The following is a 9,419-nucleotide window of genomic DNA, read 5'->3' as shown; positions in this document are numbered from 1 at the left end:
CCTGACTAGATTTTTATACTGGAGAGTGGATTTGCCCATGTGCAGTTTCTTTAAATGTGGAATGGCTGCGAGAAATTAGCTACCACACTGGCTCGATAGAGCCTGGGAATCCCGCTCAATCACAAAATGCTGGAGGAACTCAGCAGATAAGGAAGCATCAATGGAGGGAATAAACAGTGAACATTTCGGGCCGTGACCCTTCATCAGGACTTGGCTCATCCTGATGAAGGGTCCCAGCCTGAAGTAGATAGATAGATAGACTGTTTATTCCCCTCCATAAATGCTGCCTGACCTGCTGAGTTCCTCCAGCATTTTGTGAGCTTTGTTCTGGATTTCCGGCATCTGCAGAATCCCTCGGGCACCCTTGCAGTTTGTGCAAAGTATCAGCAGATGGCACCAACATCAAAGCTCTGAATCATTGTATTAAACCGGTACGACCAGGAGGTGGAGAAAGAGAATCGTTGTTGGGAACAGCCTGGACGAAGTAATGGCGGGTATTGAAAACTCCCTCCTTTCCACACCGTTGCATGTGAGCATCAACCTGCCGGCTTTTATGATGATGTGATGTTCCTGAGTTGTGACTTCTGCTCTTTCTCACATCCTCTCGTCGATTAGCTGGTAATATTTAACTTCTGAAAATGATGTAATTGAGGGTGTGGACTATAACATGAAAGGTCAATGGTCAACAGGTGGGATTGTTCCAGTCTCTTTTGGGGTGGGGACTCTGTTTTATCAGCTCCTGTCTGAGACAGGAAGAGAGATGAGCTGGAAAAAATAGCAAAAACCAAACAGAAACAAGTGCTCTCTCCCTAAGTTCAAAATAAATTTATTACCAAAGTATATATATATATATGTCACCATATACAACCCTGAATTCACATTCATGTAGGCATTCACAGTAAATGCAAGCAAACAGAGTCATTGAAAATCCATGCACAACAAAGACCGGGAAACAACCAATGAGTAAAGGACAACAGAATGTGCAAAAACCAAAACCAAAATAATAATAAATAAGCAATAAATATCAAGTGTTTAGACGGTTCAAAAGTATGTTACATAAAGGCTGCAGGTTGCAGAGATAGTAATTCCGAGGAATTATTTCTAGAGGTTTTGTGAGCTGCACGCAAAATGTTGCTGTGTATCATCAGCGCTAACTTATTTTGTGTGTACGAGGGGTGATTGATATATCCGTGGCCTAAGGTAGAAGGAGTCAATATTAGAAAACCTAGCACATTTATTTTTCAACATAGTCTCCTCCTACAGTTACTTAGTCCAGCGGTCGTGGAGCATACGGATCTTGGACCTTCAGAAAGTGTCCACAGATGGGTGATTGATAAGTTTGTGGCCTACAGTCGAAGGAGATGAGTGAAACAGCTCTCGTTACGTGCATGTGCAGTTCAACTATTTGAGTGATTATGCAGAAAGTTTGAAGCTAATAACTCATCTCCTTCTAGCTTAGGCCACGAACTTATCAATCACCCCTGATGAGTCATTAACCAAACTTTCTGCATAATCACTCAGAGTTGAACTGTATGTGCATGTAACGAGAGCTGTATAACTCATCTCCTTCTACCATAGGCCACAAACTTATCAATCACCCTCCTGAGTCTCTCTCTCTCCCTCTGCCTCTTTCCCCAATATAATCAACTGCTCCTCCCACCCTGCTCTTCCTCTCTTTTACCTTCTCCCATTGAGCTGAAGATAACAGGCTCAAGGACATTTTACATCCCATTATTAATAGACTCTTGAACAGATGTCTAAAAGGCTGAAGTTGAATTCTTGATCTCCCAATCTCCCTCATCAAAGCCCTTGAACTTCAGTTGCTTACCCGCGCTTACGTTTCTCTGTCATTATCTTCTCTGCAACTTTATATTCTACATTCTAATTTCTTTTTACTGTCTTAATGTACTCATGGTGTGATCTGCTTGGGATGGACACAAAGCTTTTCATTGCGTCTCAGACAATGTGACAATATAAGCCAATAAATAGACACACAAACATGCAAAGCACAGTTTGAATCAGCCAGACTGAATCAGGAACAAATTGATTATCACTGACGTACGACGTGGTGAGATTGCTGGTGTGAATTCACTTTCGGCTACTGTGCATCTTTCCCCAGAAGGAAAGCAAATTAAATTTATCTGCCCCGTAGCGTGAGTGGAGCTTCGGAACCAATCGATATTGGTAACAAACAGACAGATGAACAAGCTTAACGGCCTTCTCTCAAACTCCAGGGGATCAGGCTGCTCTACCGATAATGGGTTCCCTGTATGGAGCCAGGTCGGTGAGTGAGGGCAGATCACTAATGAAAGGCAGCACTGTCACTGTACAGAGCTGCAGCCAAGGCCGCCGATCAAACACGAGTCAATAACCCCATTGCCCTCCCGTTTAAGAGCAGCCCCTAACCCAGCACATCATTTCACGGTGGGAATCCACGAGCTGACAGCAAATTGAAATCGGCCGCGAGTCAGGAAACTGGCAGGACCTTGTTCCCTGGGCGCTCCCACCTCCACAGGTAACCTGGATTTGTCCTCACCATTGCCCCAGATAGATTACAGACTATAAAACAAGATAAAGATACAGACCCTGCTCAACCACCCCAACACCGTTTAAGAAATCTAAGGGGGGGCTCTGCACTTGCACTCCACTCCACGTGGGGGTGACTTCATCGAGGCCTCAGTGGCCAGAACAAGGCCCTAGAGGAGGCTATTCAGCCTGGACTGCCACTGACCCCGACTCTGCTAGATCCCTGACTCTGATACAGCTCTGTGCAGAACTCTTAGCCACATGTGAATAGCTAGGCTGTCTAATACTCTGCTCCACGTGTCTGTCTGCGTGGAGTGGAGAGTGAGCTTCTAAACCCGGCAGGAGAAAGATTGGGACTGGCAAGAGTGCAGCACTGTGGGAGGGCAGTGGGGCAGGTGGCAGAGAAGGAGAGCCAGGGGTACAGTGGATGACAGGGGTGTAGATGCATCCAGCCCTGAGCCACCAGACAAGGTCATTTGATTCCAAACAACTGGTTTATTGATCATTGCAGAATATCTCTGTGGTGCTTCCCACTCCCTCCTCTCTCCCTTCCCCATTTCCCAACCATGATTCCCCTCTCCCTGCCCCCTTCCCACTCTCAGTCCACAATAGAGACCCAGATCAGAATCAGGTTTATCATCACTCACATCTGTCATGAAATTTGTTTTCTTCTGTGGCAGCAGTGCAGTGTAAAACATAAAATTACTACAGTACAAGTCTTAGGCAGCCTAGCTATATATATGTCCCTGAGACTTCTGCACAGTACAGTATAAACACAATAAAAACCCTAGCTGAATGTCAAACTTTGCCTCAGTGGGTTAGAAAACAGAATAATGAAGCTTACTGGCATGACAGTGCAGTCAGTGGTTAAGATCCTGGACTAGTCACTAAAGGCCAAAACATACAAGCAGAGACTCGAGTTCATATCCCACCACGGCAGCTGGGGACTTAAATCCTTCTTGAGCTACAAACCTGGCGGACAGTTCAAAGCGAGCCCATGTGGTTTACAAGCGCTCCTCAGGCGTGACACCTGCTGTACTTAGCCATCAAAGCACTTGCATCTCAACTACTGTCAGCCATCGGTAACCAAGAACGGGGAGCACGTCCACATCCTGTGAAGAAATGAATTCAGAAACGTTGGACGTTTCCGGGATCCACGCTCACTCGGGCCTGGGATGAACCATTAGATTCATGAGCAGACTTTCCCGAGTTCAATTACAGTGACAAGCTTTACACTTTCAAACAGCATAAAAGAGAGAACAGTGAGGTGTTCTGACGTGTCTCGAGAGGCGACAGTCTCTTTTTAAAGTAACGATTTATGACTTTATAGCTTAAATGGAGAGAAACAGCTGATCAGTCATCCAATTATATGTACATGTCTATGTACAGTATATATTGTAAGTCATCATATATATGATGTGTTGGTGTATATACACACACACACACACACTTATTTATTTGTTTGTTTGCTTGTTTATTTATTTATTGTCACAATCAATAGTTACTCATACATTGTTAAAAACCAGAGAATTTCTGCAGACGCTGGAAATCCAAGAAACACACACAAAGTGCTGGAGGAACTCAACAGGCCAGGCAGCGTCTATAGAAATGAATAAACAGTCGATGTTTCAGGCCGAGACCCTTCATCAGGACCAGGAAAAACAAAGATGAGAAGTCAGAGCAGGAAGGTGAGGGGAAGGGGGTAAAAAATATGAGGCAGAAGGTGATAGGTGGAACCAGGAAGTGGGAAGGGGTAAGGTAAAGAGTTGGGAGGTCGATTGGTGAAAGGGCTGGAAATCGGCTGAATCCAGTAGTAGAAAGAAGCCGTGGAAGAAAGGGAAGGGGGAGGAGCACCAGGGGGAGGTGATGGGCAGGTAAGGAGATGAGGTGAGAGAGGGAAATGGGAATGGGGAATGGTGAAGGAGATAGGGGAGCAATTACTGGAAGCTTGAGAAATCATCGTTACATTGTGTTTTATAGGGCTGCTTTTATATTTATTGTGTTTTTTATGCTTAATGTGTTTTTTATGCTGTGTTAGATCCTGAGTAACAATAATTTTGTTCTCCGTTACACTCGCATACCGAAGAATGACAATAAACTATCTTGACTCTTGAAGTGGGGGGAATACAGGGTAGGCAACTATTATTAAAATTAGAGCCAGGTTATGTAAGAGGGCAATGCGGAAACCGTTCTCTCACAGAGGAGACCCGGACCATTCTCCTTGAGAAAGCTGCACATAATGGACATTCTCTGGTCAGAGACTGAAAGAGCTTTGGTGACCGAGACTATTGACCGAGCTTGTGAATTGAAGACGGGTAAAGGAGGCTGAGGCTCCGATCGGCCTCCGTCTAGCTGAATGGCAAATCTGTCTCGAGAGGCTGAATGGGTGGCTCACGTTCCGATGCCCTCCCCACGAAGGGCCGGGCAAAACAAGCAATAAAAAGCCATCGCAAGCGCTGGGGTGAGCACAATGAGCAGTCTGTGCTAAGAACATCAGCAGTCCGCCTGCATAGGGGCGAAAGAAGCACACAATTGTTCCCTTCACTTTCAAAGCACACAGCCTGTCTCAGTCTGGGCATTGTAATGGGAAGGGCTGCAGGTTCAGCCTAGTGTGTTTTACTGCCGGCTGGCCCGTGCAGATCACCAGCTCCATTCAGCTCTTTTAGCCCAGCACAAAGTCCTGGACCCTGCCTTTAAACGGGCCCATACTAAAGCCAGTGTTTGGGCGATACCTTTTTAAGAAAGAATCAAGTATCACCGTAAATAAAAACCGTACTGATTCCTGGAAATGCAGGTTTGTGATCTGAAGAGAAATTGGGCAACTTGGCACATACCGGTAGAGTTTCGAAGATGAGCTAACTGTTCAAACACACTGATTTCTGACAGAGCTTGAAGGGGTAAGTGCTGAGTTGATATCTTCCAGGCTGAAGTGTCCAGAACCAGGGATCGCACATAGGGGTGGCTAGGTGCAGGTTTCAGATCAGAGTCTGATCAGAAGGGGTCAGCCATTCTGCATTGGGAGTGGTGGCAAAGGAGAGATAGACTGGCATAAACTCAGTCAGCCAAATAGCTTCCTGCTCCGTCATAAAGGGATTATTTCAAGAAATTCCTTTGCCAGGAGAGCGCTGAGTCTTTGTATTCAATAGGACTGTGATGACTCAGTCTCTGCATACACTGGGGACAGGCAGAAATAGATACTTGCCTTCAAGAATGTTGTGGGATCGGGAGTGAAGATCAAGATTAGTAAGGGTGTCAAAGGTTACGGGGAGATGCAGGAAAATGGGGGTGAGGGGGGTCCTAAATCAGCCATGACGGAATGGCAGTGCAGACTCGATGGGCCAAATGGCCTAATTCTAATCCTGTGTTTTATGGTCTTATAATCTTCTTGAAGGGTGAAGCAACTACAAGAGCCTCTAAACTGAACTGATCTCTTCCAAGGACTCTGTCACTCATCTTCTCAGTATTACTTACTTATTTATTGTTATTATTATTGTTGTATTTGCACAGTTCGTCTTCTTTTGCACGTTGATTGGTTGTCAGTCTCTGTGGTTTTTCATCGATTCTATTGTATTTATTTGTACTACAGAAAAAAAGTGAATCTCGTACTTTAAAAATAAATTTACTTTGAACTGTGATGGTGGGAAGGGTTGTGCCCGTGGTGGGGCTGGCTGAGCCACAACCCTCTGCAGCTTTTCTCAATCCTGTGCACTGGAGCCTCTACAACAGGCAGCGGTGCAGCCAGTCATCCCTGACTGCCTCCATACCCGTGGCCACTGCCGCCATTCTGATGTGGCGCAGTGTGAGGAATAGCACCTCACCGCTCATGAGTGCCTTCCTGACTCACTAGTGCATTCAGTTACATCAGATTTCCATCAAGAATATCCCTCCCTCGAACTGCCTTCTTTATCAGCCAGATGGACTCATCAACAGAAACACGAGGAAATCTCCAGATGCTGGAAATTCCAGCAACATTGATTTCTCTAACTTCTGTTAATGCCCATCCTCCCATTCTTACCCCATCCTTTATTTATTTATTTGTTTGTTTGTTACTTCCCTCCTTTTTTCTCTCTCTGCCCCTCTCATGATAACTCCTTGCCTGTTCTCCATCTCCCTCTGGTGCTCCCCTCCCCCTTTCTTTCTCCCGAGGCCTCCCGTCCCATGATCCTTTCCCTTCTCCAGCTCTGTATCTCTTTTGCCAATCACCTTTCCAGCTCTTAGCTTCATCCCTCTCCCTCTAGTCTTCTCCTATCATTTTGGATTTCCCCCTCCCCCTCCCCCTTTCAAATCTCTTACTATCTCTTCAGTACTTCTTCCCATAGATGCTGCCTGGCCTGCTGTGTTCCACCAGCATTTTGTGTGTGTTGCTTGGATTCATCAACAGCTTAGCTCCATAGCAACCCCAGCATTCAGAGATAAACCCCATTGTCCTGTCTTTCCCTCCCCCGCAACGGAAGACTAATTTCCCGTCTCTCAGCTCTGATGAAGGGTTTTCGGCCTAAAATACCAACTCTGTTTCTCTCCCCACAGACGCTGCCTGATCCAGTGAATGTTTCTAGCATTTTCTGCTTTTATTTCAGATTTCCAGTATTATGTTTTTATTTTACTTTAACCTAGCTATACAACTTAATATCCCTCATTTATTTTCTTTGGACTTTTGCATGATTTTCTCTGATTTACCTTGTGCAAATTTCTAATCCGGGATCTGAGGATCACTGGCAAGCTGCCATACTTTCAGTGAGTGGAAAAGTGTCAGACGAGGATTAGTTCAGCCTTCACTTCAATAGCTGACCAAAATGAAACAACATTGACTATGAAACTATAGCCACATAGAGAACTAGAACTGGTGCAGATGGTAGTTCACCTTTCCTAAGTAAGTGAGAATCTTGGATTCTTGATGACGACTTAATAATTAGCGCTAAGGAGCTACAAGAATGGTTCCAGGGCCAAGGCATTTTTCAGCTCCAGGATTAGCTTAGGATCATTGCGGTAGAAGAGGATGAAGGAACATTTACAAGATCATAATGGATTAAAGCTTCTCCTCTTCCTTCTCAGGCCTGATTAAGGACCTTGTCCCGAAAGCCAATTGTTTACTCTTCCATAGATGCTGCCTGTCCTGCTGAGTTCCTCCAGCGTTTTGCATGTGTTGTACTGGTTTTCCAGCATCTGCAGGCTTGACCACGTTTGAAATTATAGACCAGGTAGCCCGACTTCAGGAGTTGGTAAGATGTTGGAGTCCATTATTAAGGTTGAGATTTTCAGGGTACTCAGAGACACCTGATAAAACAGGCCAAAGTCAGGGGGAATCTTGCCTGACAAATCTGCTGAATTCTTTGAGGCAGGATAGATACTTTGATTTTCAAAAGGCCTTTGACAAGGTGCCAAGGCGAGGCTGGCTAACAAAACAAGAGCTCATGGTATTACAGGAAAGATGCTGGCCTGGATAGAAGATTGGCTGAAAGACAGGAGGCAAAGAGTGGGAATAAAGGGGACCTTTCCCAGCGTGTTAAGTCAAAATTTGGATGGCGGAATTGATGGCTTTGTGGCCATGTTTGTGAACAATAAGAAGATAGGTGGGAGAGCGGGCAGTGCTGAGGAAGCAGGGTGTCTGCAGAGGTACTTAGACAGATTGGCAGAATGGGCAATGAAGTGGCAGGTGAAATGCAGTGTAGGAAAGGCAAACTTGCATGTTGAGTTGGTAGTGAGGAAGGCAGATGCAATGTCAGCATTAATTTTGAGAGGACTAGAATATAAAAGCAAGAATATTACATTGAGGTTTTATAAGGCATTGGTCGAATCACACTTGAAGTATTGTGAGCAGTTTTGGGCCCCTTATCTAAGAAAAGATGCACTGGCTTTAGAGATGTCCAGAGGAGGTTCACAGGAATGATTCTGGGAGAAAAAGAATGAAGATATGAGATCTTACTGAAACCTATCAAATATTGAAAGACCTGGATAGAGCGGATGTAAAGAGCGTATTTCCTGTAGTGGTGTCATAAACTTCTTTCGATCTACCTGATGCAAAGACACCACCTACTACAGTGAAAGTAAATTTAACTCTTTATTAGCAAGTTACGAGATAACCCTCCTTAAGCACTCTCTCTCTGGGAGGCTGCTTCGAGGGTCTCTCCCTCCTGAAGCAAATACAGTTCTTTTTATATCATGCAGTCACGTACACGGATAACGTCTGGATTCACCCCCCCTTAGTTTCTCCAGATGCATATTGTTAACGTTATCAGTCATAAATTGTTTATATAACAGTTTTAATTGCTACTACGTCTGGATACAGACAAACACAGGCCCACCACCCGAAGTCTGCTGCCTGTGTAAATAGTCACTCCTTCTAATTGCTTATCTTGCAGGTGCCATAAGAAACACAAGGCACAATATGTTTCTCACACCAAGGCTGCCGTCACCCGCTCAGCTTATCTTATGGGAAAGCATTTGTGCACTTAAACTCTTTTTCTCAAGTTCATAGCTGCTATGACCTTTAAAAAAATAAGCCAGGGTCACAAGCGGCCTACGAGATGCTAACTTCTTAATATTACAGTGGGAGAGTCTAAAACCGGAAGGCACAACCTCAAAATAAAGGGACATTCCTTTAGGAATTTCTTCAGCCAGAGGGTGGTGGGTCTGTGGAATTCTTTGCCACACGCAGCTGTGGAGGCCAAGTCATTGGATGTATTTGAAGTGGAGGTTGATAGATTCTTGATTGGCCAGGGCATCATAGGTTATGAGGAGAAGGCTGTAGAATGGTGCTGAGATAGATAATCAATCGGCCATGATGGAATGGCAGGGCAGAGTCACTGGAGCAAATGGCTTAATTCTGTTCCTGTGCCTTATGGTCTTATGCCTTATTATGGACTTCTGCACCATAAATATTCATTGATTCTACA

The sequence above is a fragment of the Hemitrygon akajei genome, chromosome 16 (genome assembly GCF_048418815.1).
Source record: "Hemitrygon akajei chromosome 16, sHemAka1.3, whole genome shotgun sequence".
Taxonomy (NCBI): domain Eukaryota; kingdom Metazoa; phylum Chordata; class Chondrichthyes; order Myliobatiformes; family Dasyatidae; genus Hemitrygon; species Hemitrygon akajei.
The sequence above is the reverse complement of the archived record's forward strand: the minus strand, read 5'-3'. Positions refer to the sequence as shown.